Source organism: Dasypus novemcinctus, chromosome 9 (genome assembly GCF_030445035.2).
Source record: "Dasypus novemcinctus isolate mDasNov1 chromosome 9, mDasNov1.1.hap2, whole genome shotgun sequence".
Lineage (NCBI taxonomy): Eukaryota > Metazoa > Chordata > Mammalia > Cingulata > Dasypodidae > Dasypus > Dasypus novemcinctus.
Window position 1 is genome coordinate 56,118,047 of NC_080681.1, and position 24,889 is coordinate 56,142,935.

Genomic DNA, 24,889 nt, shown 5'->3' on the forward strand with positions numbered 1-24,889 from the left:
AGTTAATACTGCATTCAGTGGAGAAAGACTGAAAAGTTTCTCGCTGAGATCAGGAACAAGAAAAGGATATCCATTATGCCCACTGTTATTCAATATTTTGCTTTTGATTTGCTATTTTGCCAGAAAGGGCAGTTCTAGTGGCTTCCATTTGGACTTTCCTACCATAATAGCCTTCACTCCACAAGTCAGGGAACCAATGTGGAGATTTTGCCACTTGCCAAGTATATCTATTAAACTTATGCAATATGAACTGGGGAGATAACCACAGAACTGCTCTGGGGACCCTCTGTGAAATGTAACTGAGCTAAAACTCCATCAATCACCTGAACTCCACAAGCCCCTACTCTGACTGATGGACCACAGTGAAGTTTTGAGTCTCCTGGAATTAATGTCACTTCTGACCAGTGTCTAATAATCACTGAAATGTCTGATCATTTCCTTTTCTCCAAAGCAGTTACTCTAGTAAAAGGCCATAGGTCACTTTGGGGAAGCATGGGAGGAAGATTAACAGTATATATTTTTAACAGTGTGACAGGGTTCTCCAAGGGGACATGGCCTTCCCTCATTTAAGGGGCTCCAGGTCTGTAAACTGTCTCAAGTCTGGGAATCAGTTAAGAGACCATGGCTCTTTGTTTCTGTAATTCAAGTTAGATTTTTGTTCACTTGACCTAGAACACTTTTGCTTATACAGATCAAGTAGGAATTTAGTAGATTACTCATCTATTTCACATCTAGGAACTCCATGACTATTTTACAATGTTATAGACCTCTGTGACTCAGACAATTTTGATTGCTGCTTTGAGTCTGCTGCCTATTATGGTAGACGTGCCCACCTTACCGTTGGAGAATAAGTACAGCCACTTGACTTCTGTCAACCCAGGACCTTATCATCACCATTATGTTTAAGGATTCCAACTCAGTGACATCAGTTTCCATGGTGATATCTGACCTACAGAGTAGAGTAATCACAGGGCTCATCAAGAAAGATGGAGTTATTCTCACAAATGTATTCCTCACAGTCCTGGTGAAAGGTGTTATCTTCTGAACATTCCCAGGGTAGGTGATCAGCTCTTACATTATAGATCCACACCAGAATTCCAGTCTCTCTAAGCCTTTGGATCACATCATCTACATTGTACCAGGGCAGTTATGGCATTCTAACACTAGGCAATGTCAGCAATCTTTTGGTCCATGTTTCTGTCAGTCACCCCAACAAACTGTTAGGACCCTTTCTAACCCCTCAAGTTACAACATTAAATCCAAAATCTCTCCTTAGTACACCTATATTAAAAAATTCAACCTGTTCCAATTCTATATTCCTTCCACCATTATTCCATACCCTTAATATCTATTTCCACATACATTCCCGTGATTACTATCCATATAAATTGAAAAAACTCATGCCATTCTTTTGAAGTATAATGTACTTTCTCATGGGTCTCACCTTAAATTTTGGGGCCTGTTGGACCTTCAGTCTAGTTATAAGCCTAGAATAAAAGAGGATTAGTGGGGGTGAATAATGAAAATGATTAGAAGTTCTTGCAAGTCAATTACCTCACAGCATTCCATTGTAGTTTCATCTGGTTAAACAGGATTAATTTCAGTTGAAATTTGGATTGCAGACCCCTTAGGGCATACTGGAATTCAGAAAGCTGTTTCTTCAGGGCAGGGTGGAGGTCCAGTGGCTATTTTCTCAGGGCAGGCCATTGCATGTTTGTCTGGCAAAGACTCAGCAGAATGTAGGGTTTCATTGTCACCACTGCCATTATTAACAACCTATATTTCCCCATTCCAATTTTCAGAAGCCCAGTCTTTTCCAATCACTGACCTCAAACAGCAGACACCCTAGAGCATTGTGAATTTTGTTTCCATTCTAGCTCTGCAACTCCCACAATGAGACTCTAGGTCTGGTTTTCAGAGATTTCAAATATGTGGCTATATAAAATAATACGTTCTTTCAAGGTACATATAGAAACTGTTGCATCTTTCATGCAGTGTTTGAGTTGCAAATTTAAGCCTTCAACTCATCCTTTTTTTTATATATATATATAACTGTTTCCAACTTATTTAGGTACAACTCGCCAACATCATTATATCTTTACTCCACAAAACTCAATTTTCAAAAACACCTATACCCTTGCCTCTTATAAGCATGTGAGTGACTATATCCAGTGGTGATAATTTCTATATGTCTCTTGCCAACTTTGATGGTTAGGCTATTGTGTCAACTTGGCCAGGTAATTGTGCCCAGTTCTTTGGTCAAGCAACCATTGGACTAACTGTAATACAAGGGCATTTATGGACTTTAGTCACCATTGACTTTACAGCAGTGGTAAATCATAGAAAGCTGGCTATAATTACATCAATCAGGGAGATCAGCAATGAGTGGTGCTTTACCCAATCAGTTGAATGCCTTAAAAGGAGAAGTGATTCCAGCATTGAGTGAGAATTTTCCAGTTCACCTTTGGACAGCCAGTATCTCCCAGAACTCATGAAGAACCTTCATTGGACTTTCATTGGAGCCCCTGGTTGCAGCCTACCTGCAAAACCTGGACTTGTGCATCCCCATGGCTGTGTGAGAGGCTCTTATAAAATCACATAATATTGACAGATATCTCTTGTTGATTCTATTTCCCTAGAGAATCCAGACTAATACACCAACCCACACCATGGACTATAAGTGGTGTCTTGATTATTAGAAACAGAGTCATTACTGTCTTTGTGTCTAATTATAGTAGAAAGCCAATTGCCAAAACTCCAGAATGAATTTATTAATTTTATTTTTTAAATTCTGTTTCCCAGGAACCACCCACAGTACCAAACTATATTAGTTAGGGTTGTCTAGGGAAACAGAACTGTCAGAGATTTCAGTAAATATTCTGAGATTTTGTAAAATTGTCTCAAAAAACTTTGGGGCTGCACAAACCCAAATTCTATAATGTAGGCTGCAAGTTGGGAAATCAAGTGAAAGTTTTTGATGATTCTCCAGGAGAAGCTGGCTGGCTGAAATAGAGATGAAATTGTCTCTTTGACTGCTAAAATCACTTCTCTTTTTAAGGCCTTCAACTGATTGGGTGAGATATCTCTCATTGACTAAGGCAATAGTCTCAGTTGATTATAGATGTAATCAACCATTTATGCAGTCATCTTACAGAAGTGCACAAAATGTCCTCAGTAACAATTAGACCAGTGTGTGCTTGACCAAACAACCAGGCACCATTAACTGGCCAAGTTGGCACATGAGCCTATCCATAACATTTATGTAGCCACAAACTTGAGATTTCTGAAAACCAAATGCAGAGTCCCATTGTGCAACTATCTGAATTATAATGCAAATAGAGTTCCCAACCTTGCAGGGAATTTGCTGTTAATGAGAAGGCATTCATTGGGAAGGAATGAGATCTGAAAATTGGAATGGAGATATGTGGGCTGATCATGATAATTGTGGGAACCATGAGCCACTAAATACTTCTGAGGTTTTTTTTCCCACATAAACCTACATAAGCATACCTCATTTTACTACACTGTGTTTTATTATGCTTCACAGCTATTGCATTGAATTATTTCAATTCTTTACAAATTGAAGTTTTTGGCAACTCTGCATCAAGCAAGTCTTTCAGTGCCTTTTCCCAAACATCATGTGCTCACTTCTTGTCTCTAAGTCACATTGTGGTAATTCTCATAAAATTTCTAATTTTTTCATTATTATTGTATCTGTTATGATGATCTGTGATCTTTAATCTTTGATGTTACTCTTTTTATTGTTTTGGAGCACCACAAATGCCACCTATATAAGACGGGAAATTTAACTGTTAACTGTGTGTTCTGACTGCTCCACTGACTGGCTGACCCCCATCTCTTTCCCTATCCTCTGAAATTCCCATTCTCTGAGACAAAATAATATTGAAAATAGGCCTATTATTATTCCTACAATAGTATCTAAGTGTCCAAGTGAAAGGAGAGTTACATATCTCTCACTTTAAATCGAAAGCTAGAAATGATTAAGTGTAGTGAAGAAGGTAGGTTGAAACTGTGGTAGGTGAAAATCTAGACCTTTTGCACCAATTAGTCAAATTGTGAATGAAAAGGAAAAGTTATTAAAGACATTTAAAAGTGCTACTACAATGAACACATGAAAAATAAGAAAGTGAAATGGACTTTTGCTGATGTGGAGAAAGTTTTGGTAGTCTGGATAAAAGATCAAAGCATCCACAACACTCCTTTAAGCCATAGACTCTTCTAAAACAATCTCCTAACTCTGTTCTATTCTGTAAAGACTGAAAGCAGTAAGGAAGCTTCAGAAGAAAAGTATAAAGCTAGCAGAGGTTAGTTTATAAGGTTTAGGGAAAGAAGCCATCTCCATAACTTAAGGTGAAGCAACAGGTTCTGATGTAGAAGCTGAAGTATGTTATACAGAAGATCTAACTAAGATAATTGAGGAGGGGCTTACACTAAACAGATATCCAATGTTGATGAAACAGTCTTTTATTGGAATAAGATGTCATCTAGAGAGCTACAATGTCTTCAGACTTTCAAAGGACAGGTTGATGCTCTTGTTAGGGGCCAATACAATTGGTGACTATAAGTTGAAGCCAATGCTCATTTACCTTTCTGAAAATCATAGGGCCCTTAAGAATTATGCTGTTATCTACTCTGCCTGTGCTCTATGCAGATCAACAAAGCCTGGATATCAGCACATGTCTTTACAACATAGTTTATTGAATATTTAAAGCCTACTGTTGAGCCCTCCTACTCAGGGAAAAAAAAATTCTTTTCAAGCTAGTACTATTCATTGACAAGGCATGTGGTCACCTCAGAGCTCTGATGGAGATGTACAATGTGGTAAATATTATATTCATACATGCTAACAAAACATCAATTCTGCAGCCCATGGATCAAGGAGTCATTTCAACTTTCAGGTATTATTATTTAAGAAATATATTTTGTAAGGTTATAGCTGCCAGAAATAGTGATTTCTCTGATAGAACTGGGCTAAGTTAATTCAAAATATTCTATAAAATGATTCACCATTCTAGATACTGTTACAAACTTCAAGATTCATGAGAGGAGGTTAAATCAATATTAATGGGAGCTTGGAATAAGTTGATTCCAACCCTTATGGATGATGTTGAGGACCTGAAAACTTCAGTGGAGGAAGTAACTGCAGATGTGGTGGAAATAGCAAAAGAGTCAGAATTAGGAGTGGAACTTGAAGATGTGACCGAATTGCTACAATCTGATGATAAAACTTTAACAGATAAGGGGTTGCTTTTTCTGCATGAGCAAAAAGAATGGTTTCTTGAGATGGAATTTATTCCCTATAAACGTGCTGTGAACATTATTAAAATTACAACAAGATATTTAGAATATTACATGAACTTGGTTGATAAAGAAGTGACAGGGTGTGAAAGGATTGACTCCAATTTTGAAAAAAGTTCAACTGTGGGTAAAATGCTATCAAACAGCATCACATTCTATAGAGAACTCTTCTGTGAAAGTGTCAATCAATGAGTTAAACTTCATTGCTGTCTTATTTTAAGAAATTGCCACAGACACCCTAACCTTCAACAACTAATACCCCTACCACTCAGTAGCCTTCCACCACCAAAAAGATTATAATGTATTACAGGCTTAGATGATGGTGAGTGTTTTTTAGCAATGAAGTATTTTTAAATTTAGTTATATACATTACTTTTAGTCATACTTCTATTGTACACAATAGAGTACAATCTAGTATAATCATAACTTTTATATGGACTTGGAGACCAAAAAAATAAATGACTCACATTATTGTGATATTCAATTAATTGTAGTGGTCTAAAACTGAACCAGCAGTGTCTTCAAGTAACTCCTGTAATTGCCTCCCCTGAGGAAACAGCTCACATGCCTCAATTTGATGAGATTAATTGTTTTACCAGATGAAAACTTAATGGAATGCCTGGACACTGCTAATTCCTTTCAGGCCCCATCCCTACCATTCCCTTTGCTTCCAACAATCTCCTCATCTACTCATTTGTAAATCTTAAAGCAAGAATTTGGGATTTCAGAAGTTACAAAGGAACGTTTCTGCCTCTTCTTCAACCAGTCAACTTCTGGGACTACAACTTGACCTTCATCAGAGTTTCCAGGTTGAACTCTGCCTTATAGACTTTGGATGTGCCAGATTTCAGAATCACCTTTTTAAATGTTTACAGCCTGTGGTCTGCTCTATAGACTTCAAACTTGTCGATCTCTATGGTGATATTAGCCAAATAATAACATAAATATCTATATTGATTTATACCTCTTCCTAAATCTATACCTCTAACTTTATCTTTCTATGCCTATAGATACTTTACTTATACTTATATCTATACCTATACTTGTATTTTTATCCATATATCCATATATATACAGACTATATACACAAACACACATATCCCGTTGGTTTTATTTCTCTGGAATACCCTGACTAATATGCTCAGTTTGCAAAGTGACCTTGTAAAAATAGAATATATTAGTAAAATTGTTTAAGTCATGATCCATGTAGTAATCAGTTATCTTCTCTATAATTGATTTCAAATTGTGTATCAAATCTTTGGGAGAATTTAGTGTTATTGCAAGAGGTTCTTGACTCCATGTATGCACACGCATTTTTTTCAAAGCAGGGTTTTGGGTGTATTATCATTATCATGAATCTCTAAAGTCATGTTAGCTTTATATATGTACCCACACATATATATGCACCAATACATTACATTCATATACCTACCCATATTGAACATACTCATATAGTCTCAAAAAGGTTAGAGAAATACTGGTATCCAATTATTTTTCACTTATTATACTAAAAGACAGTATTTGCTTAGTTAGTTTAGCTCTAATAACATTGTCTTACTTCTTTTTAACATCTATTATACTTTTTATCTCTTATGAATCATTGATTTCTGGCTTGAATTCTAATTAGTGTAAGTATATCTTACAAAATAGTATCTTGGATAAAGTTTTGAATTGAGAGGAAGATGATTTTAATTTGAGTCTTAATCTCTGATTTTTAATTACAAACAATCCTTTAATCACTTTAAATTTAAGTTTTCACTTCTGAAATTAGTTGCAGTAACAACAGTCCATTCTTTGTGCATTCATGAATCCTTAGCACATATATATATTACTTTGGAATTCCAACGTTACTTAATATCAAGGACTATTTTTTTTCAATCTTTCTAGGCCAAGCAAAAACAGTCCTTGATATTAAGTAACTTTGGAATTCCAAAGTAATATATATGTGCTAAGGAAAATAAGAATAAAATATTGATTGAAGAGAATGAAGATAAGTAACTGAATAACTGAATATTGTTTTTAAAAAGATTAAAGCACAACAAAGTACAGAGTATTTCCATTTTGTCTTAACTATTCTTTTATAACATATACTTCTTGAAGGCAGAAAGATTGAGAGATCTTTCTATCCTTCTCTCAGTTTATCACATGAACATGATAGTAGATATTTAACATTTTTTGTAAGTGTGTGAGTACTCATATTGTTAACTCTTATATCACTAGATAAATCTAAGTATTTAATGTAAAATAATTCTATTAATTCAATATATCTTCTCAAAGTTAGAGGTTTTCTTTTCTCTATCAGAGAAGTTGTGGGGTTTACAGAACAATCATGCATAGAACACAGAATTCTCATGTAGATCACCCTATTATTAACACCATGCATTGATGTGGAACTTTGACTACAATTGATAAAAGCACATTTTTATAATTGTATTATAATTAAAGTTCATGGTTTAACTGTGTAGTGAAATTCCATGGATTTTTAAAATTAATGTATCTGTAATTAGCACCATTTTACAAAAGAAAATTTACTTGGCACTACGATGTAGTGCTAAAGTAATGAGTGAAAAATACACAGAACCTAAATTTGAAGCCAGAATTTGGAACTCCTAATTTGGATTCCTCTAATGGACAAACCCTGGACTTAACTCACAGAAAATACACACAGACCATATTAACTTCTGTCAGATCTCAGCCTTAGCAGATGCAATATGTTGACTATATGTCAAACATAACTTTATTATTAAACATTTTAATGTCAATTTTAAGAGTCAAATTATTTTCTTTCAACACATAACTAAACTGATGCCAACACAAATTTTGCTTTAGTTTCCATTATTCTTACCACTCCCCTCCCTTGGTTCCCATGAGACCTGTAAATTGATTTCACCTGCTACAAGTAGAAAATGCATTTTGGTATCAAATTGTTACTATTTGTTTCAATTCAGTATTTGTACAACTGAGTATTCAGGCAGCAGCTGTGTCCCCCGGTACTTTCAGGTACTAAATACAAAGAGAATAGATGCAATTTTACATGATTGTTGTATTCAAGAATTCCTGTCATTTACATATGTCACAAATATTGTATTTTTAAAATCCCTATGCTAGCACAAGTCTTGTGTTCTGATGCATTTGGCTTTTTAATATCTAAGTAATTTCAAATTCAGTTCTAACTCAAAAGGAGTGCAGAAGCTCATCCACCTCCTCCAATATCCCTCTCAAACACATTTACTTCACTGAATATGCTAAACCGGACCTTATATTTGCTGCCTATGAACATGAGAATGAATACCAGATGTCCATTGATAATGGTATTGCTGATGCTGACACTTTGTTAAGTGGAAATTCTTGCAGTGTTGCTGAAGAAGCAGAAAATCTAATGTCTCTTATTTGAATGAGTTTTACCTTTTGTCTGAAAATTCCGTATAGCTAAGTAGACTCACAAAGATGTAAGTATTTCAGGGCTCAGAAAAACTATAAATAATTGCCCAACAGTATGAAAAATTATTATTCTGACATGGGATTATATAAATTCCAAATGCACTAAGATGTCCACAAGGTGATCGATGGCTTTAAAAACAACTTAGACCAACTTTAGGAAGAGCATGAATTGGACTTGCAATAATTTAGTTTTTATTTTCTTTTTTCTTTTACGTTTTACCATTGGTTTATAACTTATTAAAAAATTATTGTGGCACACATTCAAAACACTTAATAAACACTGTAAAATATATGGTACTCTGAACCATTTTGACCTTTTTAAAATTCTTCATTTCAGTTGGCCAGTCATTTCAGGCTTTGCAACAGGTAACTGTACTTTTTAATAGGAAGAGAAGAAAATGGTTGACTCTTTAAAAATCTTGCTTAGAATACTGAAAAGGTCAAGAAACTACAGTGGAGGAATGTAAAAATGAGACAACTGAAATTCTGATACCTCGTTTTTGTGACGAATTTTGCAAGAATTGAAAATGTCACAACATGAAGTCAATTTTCAGGAAGAGACTTAGACACAGCACAAGCTAAATCTATCGTCACTCTACCATTAGCCTGCGATCTCAGCTTTCTGATTAAAAACCTCCAAGACTTGAAAAATTGTTATTTTTGATCTTTTGTTATTTTTATCAAAGAAATATTTCGTGAGAACATAGAACAGAAAGGAAGTAGAGTCAGTACTTCTCATTTGGCAGGGATTATGTTCCCCCAGGGGACATTTGGAATTTGGTAATGTCTGGAGACCTTTTTGATTATCACCACTGGAAGGCTGAGTGAGTGGAGGAGGGGAGTATGTGACTGGCATCTAATGGGTAGAGGCCAGGTTTGCTGCTCAATGCCTTATAATGCAGAAGACAGCCTACTAAAATGAAAAATTATTTGGCCAAAAATGCCAAAAGTGTTGTGATTGTGAAATCTTGAGCTAGAATAATGTATAGCTTCAAAAATATTTTTATCTTCTACATACCCTTCAACATGGAGAAATCTCATTATATTAAGTTTATACCCACCAAAACCCTTTGTATGCAATGCATGCACAATGAATATCTATCACTGCTGCTGTTTTTATATAAAATACATATAATGACCTTGCAAAGGCATATTTGTTATCATTCAGGCTTTATAAATCATATATCATGAATTACTTTTAGAAATAGCTGTTGTAAAACTCAGTTTTTTCCCTAAATCTGTAACATGAAATTATTCATAAATAATGTAATGTACATGATGCTAAGGTATCAGGTAGTTTCAGTGTACGATAGAGTTTAGTTGGATAAAACAGGAAAAAAAATAGAGAAGGAAGGGAATAGACATAACAAATATAGGGCACTTAGTACACGCCAGCCTAGTCTTTTGCCACCTCCAATCTATCTTCCTACTGCTACCAAACCCAACTTCTTGAAAGGGAAAACCTGTCATGCAAATCCTGGGCTCAAATCTTTCAACAGTTTTACATGCCCAGAGCAGAGTTCAGAAAACATTTTCCTGTAATGACCCAGAGAGCAAATATTTTAAGTTTGACACACCATGTAGTCTCATTCCAATTTAACTCTGCAGTTATAGGATGCATACAGACAAAGGCAATATGCAAATATATAGATGTGGTGGTTATTTTCCAAAGAACTCTTGTTTACAAATAAAGGGGAAATGTTGGATTTGGCCCAAGGGCCATTGTTTGATATAACACCGAAGTTAAAGTCCAAAGTATTTTCCAGGATTTGCATCTGGAACTTCTTAATTCTTTAGCTTTATCTCTAATTTCCTTCCCTCCAACCTTTGTTGTATCCTGTATTCTAGGAACCAAGAGCTATTAATAGTCCTTTGAACATATGCTTTGTAACCTGCCTGATGTTGCTCCATAAATGCGGTAAAGGCTTGCAGAAGTCTGGTCAAAACCTATTCCGATTGAACACCCAGATGAACTGTCACATTAAGGGCCTTTTCCTTCTTACCCACTCTGTCCCCTGCTCATAGGCTTCATCTCCACTTTTTTGTTCCTCAGTGTATCCTGTGGACTGAGTGTATCCACTTTGAACCACATTACTGCAATTTATTTACATTTTTTCCACTTACAATAGATACGGAACATAATTGAACCTAACAAGAACATAAAACCATTCATGAACAACATAAATATCTATACATTTTCATGCTTTAGTCCACTCTACATGGGAAAACCTCTTTGATTTTGCCTCTTTTGATTTCAACTTTCAGCCAAGGTATGCTCCTTTGAACCTTGTAATATGGAGCCATATATACAATACAGCACTTTTAACTAAATTGTAAAAATTACGTATTTATATTATGATTAACAATGATATAAGCATTTTAGCCTAAGATAATCAAAATGAAGTCCAAAAATATGAAATAAAGGAGAGATAACAAGGGAAAACCATGGAACACACTTTAAAAACCTTAAGAAAAAAATGTGAAAAATAAAAATTCTGATGAAATTATAGTTTTAGGAAGGGAAGGAAAATAGGAGAACTAAGCATGATTTTATATGTCAAGTTTCCATGTATATCATTTGAAAGTGATACAGCAATCCTTTATTTCCCATTATAATCACAATACCTTTTTACCATTTCTAACTTGCAAGCCTGTCTTTTCATTTTAGCAATAGTTGCCACTGATATAGCCACTGAAATAGTCAAGGTCTCTTACATGAAAGAATAGGTCCTTTTGAACATATCTTAACTTTCAGGAGATTTTGAAATTTGATTTTTATTATACTGCTTCTGTATCAGATTCTTGTATAGTTATCTATGATGCCTCAAAGCAAGCAGCCTACAAAGGGGGACTCCTAGTCTTCATTTATTTTAATTGTTTGGCATTTACATTCTGGTTTCTTGTTTTTTTGGCCTGAATTGGAAAACATAAATACTGGCCAGTTATTTAGTGGTATGTTTAGAATATAACTATGCACTGAAGAGCCATGGTTTTCCAATTTTAAACTCTAACTTGACCTCAAACCATTTAGCAAACAACTTTAGAAACTGTTCAGAGAAGAGCTTAAAATTAAGGAAAGAAGTAGAGGGAAGGACTAAAGAAAAAAGTGTGTTGGAGGTAAATATGTAACTCTTAGGAAAGTAAAAAAATTTAAAAAGCATATGGTGCCCAAATGTTTACAAATATAACCCTCATTGCAAATAAGAAATCATTTACTGATTTGCTCAGATATTATGTAACTCTGAGAATAGAATGAAGTTAGAAAATAGACAATTTGGATAGAATACATGAAAAACTTCCTGACAGTGAACACTGTAGGATTATGGAATTATGCCTCAAGGGAAGTGGGAGAAGTAGGTCACTTGAATGGTTGAAATCAAGAGGTAAAACATCACTTTATTTGTTGATTCTGCATAGCAATTGTTAAGGTCCCTAAGGGAAGTGTTTCATCAAATAGTTGAGATTTTCAGAGGCTCTCTTCACTTACTCTGTTCTGAGTCTCTGTATTCCAAACGATTTATACAAATAACAAAAAGCCAATGTGTTTTATATCCTATTTCCTATCCTGTTATATTTTAAAATAACAGAAAATTATCCTGGACAAAGTGTGATTGGGTTTTCTATACATTTTATGCTCTTTAATTTGTTCCACTTTTCTGGAAAGAACATGAGATTTAGAATCATAGTAACCAGGCTATTTATCCTTGCTTCAATCCATGATATATATATACCACTTAATTTCTTTGAAACTTTGTTTCTGCCTTCATAATACAGATTTTAAAAATGCTATGCTTATTATAAGGATAGAATAACCTAACAATATCATTTGGTAAAGACTGATTATTTGTTATATCTAAGAGTGTTTTTCATCTTCAAAGATGAGATTACTATTTCTTTCTAAATTGAGTATGTGTTTTAGTTTTTCTTTTTTCTTTTTCACATAGTGATGATGACCTGTACTAATATGTACTACTCCCTCTCACAGTTAATTTTGTGTCATAGCCAGAGAAAGGAAAGGAACCCACGGCAAGGAAACAAAATGAAACTCATGCAGAATTGAATCATAGCCTTAGTGCCCACAGCAGCAGGACTTTCTAATTGAGTTGGATAGCCGTAGATGTGTGTGTCCATTTTTGTGTGTGATTGTACAAATACATGCATACCTCAATGTCTTTGTCAACTTCACAATCACTAGATGTAACAGAGAATATTAAGCCATGTTTGACCTATCTTCTTAATTTAAAGATGGGGAAACCTCCAATTTGGATGAAAAGGCTCAAATCCACTTGGGGATTGATCTAAATACTGCATTTTTATCATGTTCTACCTGGAGCAGCAGTGAATCTTCACAGAGATAGGTTTGGCTGTTTCTCAAACAAAATGGCAGGGAAAAAACATGCTTATGTTCACACATATTATTGAGTGCCTCATAATGTAACTATAAAACTCTGCAAACCTATTTGGAGTAATGCTAAAGCGAGAGCCAAGTGCAGACCAACAGGAACCGTGATAACAACATCATTTGGCTAATGTGCTGTTTATGTATACAAAATGCTTTGCAAATGGTAAGAGGAAAATCACCAGCAGAATAGTTTCTAAAAGCATCTTAGTTTTCTAAAGCCACACTTATCTAAAATTGTAACAAAGAACAGCAGGAGGTGTGTGACAATGGAGCCAGTACAAAATGAATGAAGTTTCAGCCAAATGTCAAAATATAACGAAGGAATTTCTGAGGCAAAAAAAAAAAAAAAAAATTGTATTGGGAAATGGGAATACAGTAGTTTTATAGAGATTTGGAACTTTAAATTATTCAGAACTGGTACAATCAAAACTAAAACACGTGCATGTGTACCATCTGCTTGCCTCCAAAGAGGAGTCTTTGGAGAATTAATTTCAGCTGCCAGAGTTGCAGGAAAGGAAACTGGTCTCTAGTTTCTCTGAATCAGTACTTCAAAACAGAAACTCATGAACAGAAGAGACTTGGGCCGTCTGTCTGTCTCCATGGAGAGATATTCTCCAGAGATTTCAGCGGCTGCAGAAAAATATGAATAGAGAGATAAATGAGGTATACTCTACAAAGTGAAATTCAGGCAAAGAGAAGTATTTTTAATCCAAAGCATATTTTAAGATTAGCTATTGGTCCTAAATAGAGATATAAACTATCTCATGAATATTTTCTACTATAGGTAAAGTTTTTTAGTAATGTTAAATCATGAATTGTTAAGATATGCTAAGGCCAAATATTTTGTTTCTCATTTACTAAGAAAAAAGGCCAATTAGAAAAGGAGTAATCAATGTTTCTAAAAGTTATTAAATATCTGTTTCTATTGATTTTTTATTTAATAGCGCTTTCAGTCGTGACACTAATAGGCACATCTGCAAATATAGCCTTCAGTTTTAGAATAAAACTGCTGCCAAGTAATGCATCTTGTTTTTCTACAAGTTAAGGAATATAGGGAAGTATAATCATAGTCCATGATTTAAGGACTTTAACATTTAAATATTAGGAATTGACCATACATGTATGAAAAGTTAACCATACAAGAGGCCAATACAATTTCAAAGGATGACAAGGCATCATAAGACAGCATGAGATTAATTACAAGACAAAAATTAGATAGACACTGCATATTCAAAGAAATAAAAAATCATTTGGGGGTCATAGTATACTAACAGGACTTTACTAAGAGAAAATTTGAGCTGAGTTGATGAATGGACTAGTGACAGTGAAAATAACCTATGCCGAACCCAGCAATTCAAAGGGGCTAGCTTTATTCACTCAGGAATATTTTGGAGGAGTATACAAATAAAGTAGATGAACGCATGGAAAGATGATAGATAGATAGACAGATAGGTAGATAGATAGATAGATAGATAGGTAGGTAGGTAGATAGATAGATATTATTTTTCAAGTTCATCGACTCCTTTAGGTAAAGCATATAAATGTTGCATAAAATTTATCTAAGTCCTGGGTGGTGCTGCAGGGACAGTTACCAGACATTGTATGTCCTCCCATGGCCCACTGTGTGGACTGTGGGAGAGTGTGAGCTATGATGTGGACCATTGACCATGAGGTGCAGCAGTACTCAGAGATGTATTCACCAAATGCAATGAATGTCTCATGATGATGGAGGACATTGTTGTTAAGGGGGGAGGAGTGGGGTGAGGGGGGTGAGGAGTATATGGGGACCTCATATTTTTTGAATGTAACATTAAAAAAATAAATAAAGACAAAAAATTTTAAAAAGGTTATATAAATTTTAAAAAATTAAAAAAATAAGAGGGAAAGAGCAAAAAAAAATTTGTCTAAGTCCAGAATATTCAAATTTTTGTAATACACATTAATGGAAAGTAGCGATATTAAGCATACACATACACAAACTTAGTCAGATAGAAAGTCTTTTTTTAAGAATAGAACTGAATAATAATAAGTCTACTTTAGTCCATTGTTCATTACCCAATCATGAGGTTTTGACATGGCAATACCCACTCTGTTTCTAATTGAGAGGGGGCTTAAATCCCATACGGTAGATGGATAGGCCTTTCTTGCTTGGAGTTGCAGACATTCTCTGTTCCTTGGGATGGATATTGTCCATTACCATCTCCTTGTAGTTGTCCTGGATGGGTTCAACAAGCTGGAGAATAGATGTTGCATATCTGCTGAGATTCAGAGTTCAACTGGCACATGAACAAACCAAATATTTAAGTCTCTGAGACATATGTTTAACAAGTATAGTGCTAATTATTGGTTAAATAAAAGGTGCAGAAAAGCCATGTGTAGGGAAACTATAAATGAGTCTAACTCTGTAAAACTGGAGAGCATAAATTTCAAAGTAAGGCCCACTGACAGGGTGCCAAATTCCTGAGCTTGTGGCCCTGCTTATAGTGTCTGGATATCTCTAGAGCCCTTAGGAACCCTACTGTTTGAGGTGCTGTTTACTGTGGCAGTAAGTGAGATCCTGCTGAGACTTGCATAAGTGTGACCTCTGGAAATACCTCCCAACTCACTTTGAAATCTGTTAACTATAAAAACACTTTTGTATTTAACATATCCCCCTTTTGGTCAGGGTCTTTTTCCAGATGCACTACTAGTTGGCACTTGTTAATAATCTCTCTGTCCCAAGGTGGCTCATCCATGGGAGTCATGTCCCAGGCCAGAGGCACAAGTGGAGTATGAGTTATATGTATTTACCTCATTTTTATATGAGAAAACTGAGGTTAGAGACATTAAATAACTCTTTCAAAGTCAAGCAGTTAGGAAGTCGGAGAGCAGAATTGTAACTCAGGTCTGTTGGATGTTTCTTTCACTTTGTTGATCTTACTAGTACACTGACTAGGGTAAGATCAGGAAGCATTCTCAGAAGACTAAACTTCTGGATGGTAGCACTCTGAGCTACTCAATTAGTGCCATAGACTTACTTAAATAAAAAAGACAAAAGGACTGAAAAAATGTCAAACATGAACAAACATGGCACCACAAAGAACAGACTTTTACAAAAGGAGAGCCACACGCTTGTGACCATGGCAAAGACTATGAGTGAAAAAAGGGCAAAAGTTGACACCGATTCTTTTTCATTCATTGGGCCAACTAGCACTAGATTAATGCTTGATAGTATTTTCTAGTATTTTGAAAACACTACACTAGAAACTATTAGAAATCTGAATCTCAACTACAGAAAATCTCATAAATTTAATAATCAATTAATTATGGGAAAAATTATAATCAGATACACTGAGAAGAGAAATAAATTTACTTTTAGCCACTGAAACATGCACACACATGCTTAAAACATAAATTGCTGACTAAGAAATATAATGAAATGAGAGAAACCAAAGTATGGCAATCAAGGGAATTCATGCCAATGACAATTGAGAAAAGAGGTAGTCACAGTTCTTTGTGTGTAAGGTTACTTAAAATGGGTTTAGACCAGTTCATTTCTCTACAGATATGCAAAGTAAATAAAGGCCAATGTATCACAGACACAGAATCTCCAATTCACAATTGTGATACCTCTTAAAGCATAAATGGATTATAAGACTCTTTAGAAGGCCTCCAAAAATGGTTTAGGAACATATTATTTACACATAATTTTTGATAAAAGAATTTCAGAAAAATCTTCATTATCTGCAGCTGAATTTGGCTCTTAATATAAATTTTTTGTCCAAAGTAACAGAATTTGAATTAGTTTATCTTTATTTTTATTTATTTATTTTTTTGGTGGGTGGTATTTCAAGATCACATCACTACATCAATGATAAATATTGCACTAGAAACTAGTCAACCACCATCTTCCATACATGGGTGGATGCTCAATTAACATCAATGCGAAGATCCAATGTTTATAAGAGGGCTATTTATAAGTAATTGAAAACAATCATGGTACCGAATCTGACTTTTTCTTAAAATGTCCTTAAATGTCATTTTATATATCCTCAAAACTCTAAACTATATTAAATAAAGTATTGTAGAAAGTAATTCATATGAAGGAATCTGACTTTGTGCCCAACTTATAGCATCCTACTTCTTTCACATCCCATCTACATCCCAGGATGACTAACAATTTTGTTTCTGTGGCACAGACCAATTTTTCCATTGGTTAGTGTCCAATTCCTATCACCACCTGTGTGTGAAAATTGTGTCATAGGGACTTCAAGCCCTACATAAGTCATGTGACTGCAATATGGGTTTGATGTAAAAGAAAATGAGTTAGCTACAAGCAGGAAATCAGACCAGATGGAACAATGGCCTTTTACAATATGACACTCCCCTCTGCCTTTGTTCTATTAAAAAATATAGTTATTTGTACATAAGCCACTACAATGGTAACCAGAGGCACCAGGTTATGAATCATCTTAAGGCTCTGTGGAAATTTTCAGAAAAAATTTGGTTCTTCCAAGTGAAGTAAAAATTGCCTTTGATTTTCTTAAGCTCCTTCCAGACTTACAGAGCTATTAACATGTAACATTTGCCTATTGCAGCATTAGATAAATGCCAACTTAGTGTTAGAAGAAATGCATTTTCGGCTGAAAGGAAACCAAGTTGTCCTAGTTAGTTATGTTAAAGAGAATCAGAAATTAATCAGTCTACTATTAGGGCACAGCTGTTTTTTGAAATGTTTCTTTGATTTTCAAGAGTTTATATTTTAAAGACATATTATTAAACATAATGGTGAGCATAGCAGTTGAGGGAAAAGCATACTTGAGGCAAGCTGGCATTCACTGGAAAACAAACAGTCTCTTCCTTGTGTTTATGACCTTTGAACAAGTCCTTTCTACATTCATTTCAGATCTACCAAATGGACATATCATATTATGATTCAGTGTAAACCTGGAGGAATCAGGTTACAAAGGAATTCAAAGTTTGATATGCTGTCTCCTAAATTTTAGAACCTGCGGGAAAGAAATTCCACACTTCTAAGTCATTAGTACAATAACAAAGTTCATTAACGGAATGTAATGACATAGTAATAGCCTTCAAACTAACAATAAATACTTTTTTATAAGCACTGCACGTAACATAATAGCTCTTTTAGCTCAAAGGCAGAGGTTTGTGTCATCCTTAACTGAAGCACACTTACATTGTCTCTTGCTGAGCAGCTAAGCACAGGTTAATGCACTGCTACAATAGTATATTTTTTAAGCATTCTTTTCCTCAAATGGCTGAAGATAGTATTTGCATCAATGTCATGACACATGGTATAATTGGAGGGTTCTGGGCCATGAACGCATATTAAGCTGTTAGACCCTTGATATTTGCTTAAACAGTCTGGGTACTAGAAGCAGAACAGATGCCCTAGTTTCAATGCCAATGTATCACTCCATCCCCTCAAGCTGCCTTTTGTAATTGTCAGTTCAATATCAGCATCAGGGTCAGAAACCAGAAAAAAGTTCATCCCAGATTTTCTTCTTTCTAATAACCTAAGAGTGCAAGAAGGCAAGCCTGATAGTTTTTAATTTCTCTACTGCTTAATTTCTCATTTTAAACTAGATCACCCTCAGTGTTTAAAACTGTACCTATTTCCTTAATATTTACAGTTCGGCACTCAGAATGACTTCTAAATTCCTAGAATGTAGAATTTTGAGAATTCCACAGCAAATAACAAAGATGAAAAGACCTTAGGTGTGGCTCAAAAGAAAAGCAAATTGTTCTTTTAATCCACAAGTGGGTGTATGTAAACATTGAATAATGCTTTCTATGTTTTATAATTAAACCAGTCAATGACCATGCAGCTTTATATTCTTAAATAAATATACCTTTGTCTGTCCTTTCTGGGTAAAGATCCTGACAACTAGAATAAGTAAAGGTAAAATATTTATTGAGAAAAGACAATCTATAAGGACGACAAAAGTAATACATATTCCCAGAGTGTTTACCATGTGTCAAGCATTGTGCCAACAATTTACATGCATTTACTTATTTGCGTCTTACGATAGGACAGTGCAGCTTTAGCACACATTTTACAGATGAAGAAATTGAGGCCTGGAAGTAAAGCTTCTGATTGCCAGAAGTGTAGGAAGTGGCAGAGGAAGAATGTGAACCCAACTCAGCTCCAAGCAGTATCTCTGTTGTTAATTAACCACTGTTGCTTCCTGACAAGGACAGATGCCTAGATTAGGTCACACAGATTCTTAGACTGTATTCAAACTAGCTGTGGGGTCTTAATAAAATCAATTCTATTCAATGCTTTTCAAAAGAATCCACATCTGTAAAACAGTAAGTTTGTGCTAAATGATCCCTGGACTCCCCTCAGGTCTAAACTCCCATGATTCAATTATAAACCAAAGCTATCTCACAAGGTCTAATTCACCTCTTTTCCTTTGATTCAAAATTACGATTTACTTAAAGTCCTGTATTCAACTGTAGAACACGTTACTCCAAAGTAATATATTTCCAGAGCCTACTCAGTGCAATTTGAATGCTTCATAAAAAACCATATAAGTAAACATTTTTGGGTCAGCAGAGGGGTTGCAAAATCAAATAAAGTGCTGAGGTCCATAGAATTCTAAGCTTAAGCATCCAAATGCCAGGTAACAGCCGACTGAGCAAGAATTTCTGAGATAATACAGAAGAATTCAGAAAAAGAGTTTTGCTACTTGAAAGAGCTTTTGTTCTTTCTTCCCCAAAGAAAAAAGTATTCATGCCCATACCAGAGGTAATACTATTCACAAAGACTGAGATACATTTATGAGCACATCTATAATACTATATCCAAAATATATGAATTTAATATTTTTGATTCACTGTTTCCTGGAGAGAACAGAATAAACAAGGCAGGATATTGTGAATTTTAAATTCTCTGTTCCTTCTCATATTATATTAATATTCCATAAATCTTCCAAAAACTGAAGAAGTACAGCTTAAAGTTTGAATTTAAAGCTCAAATTTATAGGTAGCATTTTTAAATGAGAAGGCACAAATTCTACAATGTGCAAGAACTATAGAAGAAATTAAGAACATAGAGTTTTCAAATTGGGAAATCAATTTCAATTATATTGATACTTCTTGCTGTAATTATAATTATCAAGTTATTGATATTTTACTCGATTTCCAGTCACTTTAAGGCAAAATTAGCATATATATGTGTCCCTTTACCCACTGTATTAGTGAGGGTTCTCTAGGGAAACAGAATCAACAAGGAATATCTGTCAATAGAAAAAGATTTATCAGAGTCTCTCACGCAGCCATAGGGATGCACAAGTCCAGATTCTGCAGGCAGGCTGCAACCAGGAGCTCCAATGAAAGTCCAATGAATGTTCTTGAAGAGTTCTGGGACACAATGGCTGTCCAAAGACGAGCTGAGAAATTCTCTCTCAATGCTGGAATTACTTCCCCTTTTAAGGCATTTAACTGATTGGGTTAAGCGTCACTCATTACTGATGGCAATCTCCTTGACTGATCTGATTATAACCAGCTGTCTATGATTTACCACTGCAGTAAATTCAATGGTGACTAAAGTCCATAAATGCCCTTGTATTACAGTTACCCCAGTGCTTGTTTGACCAAACAACTGCGCACAATTATCTGGCCGAGTTGACACAATAGCCTAACCATCACACCCACCTTATGAATCATTTATACTTCAAAGAAATGAGATTTTATTATATTTTACAGAATACTTTTTTCATACACTACCATATCATATATATGTTTTATTTTGTTTTACAGTAAAAGGGAAGGAGAACAGAGAGGAAACAGAGGAAGTAGATCTGTTTCCAAAAGAAAAAGGAAAATGTGAGTTTTTTTTCACTTTCCTGCAGAGGTCATTTTCCTCTCAAGTAAGGCTTTGAATGCACCCTGGATGCTGCTGTCCCTAGGAACTGTGCCTGGAACTTGAATTTTAGGGTGTTTTTAGAGTAAAGTCACTGAACCTAACAGAAGGAAAAGAAGATCCATAGTAATTAGTTCAGAGAGCTTTAACTAGACACTCTGGTAATACATTAGGGAGTGCCTTAGGCAATAGCTCTAAATAAAGAATAGGCCTGTAGATTCATGGGAAAATGAGAATTGTACTATCTATTTCACAAGGCAGGTTGTGAAGAGTAAAAGAGTTAACATAAAACAGAGCCCAGCATGGTGCCAGGGAAAATGTTAAAGAAATGAGGCTTGTTACTAACAATGGCAGTGAAATTGGGGAAGAGGAGGAGGAAGCAAGGTGGTGGAAGCAGTAAAATGTTTAATAAAGTCAGGAAATAAAATTTTAATTGTGGTATAAGAAAGGACACCATTTCTGCCCTTGAGGCATTTAGAGTTTATTAAATAAATAAGTAATTAAATGAAGGGTGACAGGGGAAATAATGATGTTAAGTATGGATTAATATGGAAACATATGGGAAATGTCCCCAACCCAGGCTTGGAGAATCAGGGAATAATCCTCACAAAACAGTCTAATCCGAAACCAGAGACTGAGTCTACTCTACACCAGCTGGACACACGTTAGCAAGTTAATTAACTCCTCTGACTGGCAAGTTAAAAAAATATAAATGATGCTATTAATAACAGCAGTAAGTAATTTAAGTACTAAAAGAGATGAGAATATGACTATAGTGTCCAAAACATAAAATATTAATTTTATATAAGAAACTAACATAGGACAAATTGCTTAATTGTTGTTCATCAGCATATTTGGCAAATGAAGGAATACAAAAATTACTACAGGAGTATCTTATATAATACTAAATATTAAAATATCTACTAATTGGCCTATGTTTTGCTTTTCTTAATTTTTTGTCTCTTCCTTATTAATTGTCCAACCTTCAGAAATTAAAACTGTGGCTTTCTGATGTGCTGCCCTATAATCCTGGATGTTTATGTCTATTCTTTTTTTAAGAGCAATTAAATACTTTTTATAAGGTATTCTCATGAACTGTCTGCTTTAGTTCAACTAAATTAGTAGTCACTTTTGGATTTTTAAAAAAATATTTTGTTAGTTTTCAGCATCACTAATTTCCAAATGGAAAGTGATGTTAGAATAGGAAGCAATAAAAATATATAGGCATATATATGTTTGTACACATAATATGAGTAAGATCAAAGAAGTATTTTAGGAGAAAGCAGGGCATGAACTAAGATAAATAAGGTGGAATTAAGGTATGGAAATTATAGAATATCATAAGAAGAATATGTGATTTGATCAATTATAAAAGTGTATTAAACAGTTGTTGTGAATGGAATGTGGGGCCAAAAAATGGCAATACTAGTCAAGAAGAAAAAGAAAATATGAAGAATAGAAGATATAGAATGAGTTAGAAATAAGTTGCTCTAGCCAAGTGCTGAGGAACAAAATCTCAAAATAATAAAAGCAATATAATATAGCATTGCAGTATTCCAGCTTAAGTTATAGACCACTTTTTCATCCTTCTTGGATATATAATGCAGGGAAAGTTACTTCAGAAATTTTTTTTTCCTTAACTGCAAAATAAGCATCATCCTCATCATCCTCATCATCCTCTTCTTCATCATCATCATACAATGTTGCCTTAAAGCATAAATCAAATTATCTATATATCCATCTATCTATCCAACCATTTATCATCTATCTATCTGCACTTAACATAGTACATGTCTCTCATTATTCAAGTAAAGTTAGCTGTTATTTTCACCAATATATACAGATAGGTAATGTCAGTGTGAAAGCAGAGAATATTGAATCTGTGAAAAATTTTTTAAAAAGAAAAAAATTTGCAGACATGTTAAACTGAATGAATAAAAGAACAAAGATTCAAAGATTATAAACTAAAGAAGGTGATCCATAGAATTTTTATTTATAAAAAAGGAATATTATATTTTGAAGAGGATCATTTTTAGAGTGAAAGTGATTGATTCACGTGGAGATTTAAGGAAATATCAGATTACTCATGTGGCATTGTCTTTTAGTGAGTGGGGAAAGGATAGGGAATTTTAGTTCAGGAGTCAACCTCATGTAGATACTAATTAGACTATTCTAAACTTGATTTTTTCTTCTGATCCAATTTTAATCGCCTACTGTACAACTTAATTGAGTTATCATGTAGGTTCTTCAAACTCAGTTCATTCCAATATGAATTTATAATTACTCTTTTTCCCCTAAATTTACTCATCAAAAATTATTGTCAGTGTTATTTAGTGGAATCAAACCAAATTGTTGCTCAAACGAGAAACTTGATGGTCATGCATACTTCTTCCTCATCTATCAAATTAAATCATCAGGTTCAGTGAATTCTGCCCTCTAAATGTTTCTGTAATCCATTCACTTTTAATTTTCTGTGCTGTCCTTATTCCAAATTATACCACTATTAGTACTTGTTTGTATTGCTGTGAAAGTTCCTTAACTGTGCCTCTATGTCCCTTAATTACCATCTGTGGTTGTTTAAAGCTATACACACCTCAGAGAAACATGTTCTTAAATTAAATCCATTCCCATGGGCATGGACCCAGTGTAAATGGGACATTTTGATGTGGCTATTTCAGCAAAAGTGTGATCCCACCTCTTTCAGGATGGCTCTCAATCCTATTACTGGAGTCCTTTATAAGAAGAATGAAAGTTAGACAAAGAGAGAAAGCCACAGACTGAAGAAGTTCGTAGCACTTTGATAATGATGAATTCCAAAAAGAAATATTGAATTATGTTTGTAAACTGATCTTTTCCTCTGAGCATATTAGATTATATTGGATTCATAGGTTTACTTGATTAAGTAATTATGTAAACCTCTTTTGCCAGTAGGGTACAGATAAAAGGTATGGCAAAGGACAGAGTTAAGGGTTTTTTATGTTGGAGTTTTGATGTTGGAGTTTGATGCTGAAGCCTTAAGCTGGAGCCCTGGGAAGAAAGGAACCCTAAGCCTGGAAAGAAGCAAACCCTGGGAAGAGAGGAACCCAGAAAGCCTGAACCCTTGTAAATATCAGCAGTCATCTTGCTCCAATATGTGAAAATAAACTTTAGTGAAGGGAATAACTTATGCTTTATTGCCTGGTATATGTAAGTTCCTACCCCAAATAAAAATCCTTTATAAAAACCAACCAATTTCTGGCATTTTGCATTTGCACCTCTTTGACTGACTAATACAAAGCTGAAATCAATGAAACCCAGAAGAGAAGGGAGAGAACAGCAGATGTCACCTTGTGTCTTGCCATGTGACAGAAGAGCTAAGGATGGTCAGTACTGGTTTCCAGGAAGAAAGCATCACCTTGATGATGCCTTGATGGTGTCTTGATTTGGACATTTTTCCAGTCTCAAAACCATGATCAAATAAATTCCCATTGTTTATACTCAACCCATTTCACGGTATTTGCTTTGAGCAGCTTAGGAAACTAAAATACCATCTAATAATTCTTTTTCTACCATGCAGGAAAAAAACTAGCTTTTTAAAATATATAAATACATTTTTATCATACCACTACTTTAAACGAGTCAATGGCAAGTTAACACCTGTTACCATCAATATTAATTTCCAAATACTTATCATTCCCTATCTTGAGATTCCTCAGCATGTGGACCCTTTCCTCTCTCTAGTTTCAAATTATCATAGTTTCTGCTCCAAATATTTAGGATTTGATTCAGTTTTTGGAACATGCCGAGATATTTGTGTCTCTAGGCTTTCTAACATGCAATTCCTTCTGCCTAGAATTCTTCAATTTTCTCTTCAAATAGAA

At 34.7% G+C, this 24,889-nt stretch overlaps 1 long non-coding RNA gene across 1 annotated transcript in view; it reads left to right on the top strand.

Moving 5' to 3' along the window:
• Nucleotides 1–977: 977 nt before the first annotated feature.
• Nucleotides 978–24,889, top strand: part of LOC131279905 (uncharacterized) — a 32,992-nt gene continuing 9,080 nt past the window's right edge. Inside the window, exon 1 of the long non-coding RNA XR_009187403.1 lies at nt 978–1,056. This is a non-coding gene — a long non-coding RNA (uncharacterized lncRNA). The remainder of the gene's footprint in view (nt 1,057–24,889) is intronic.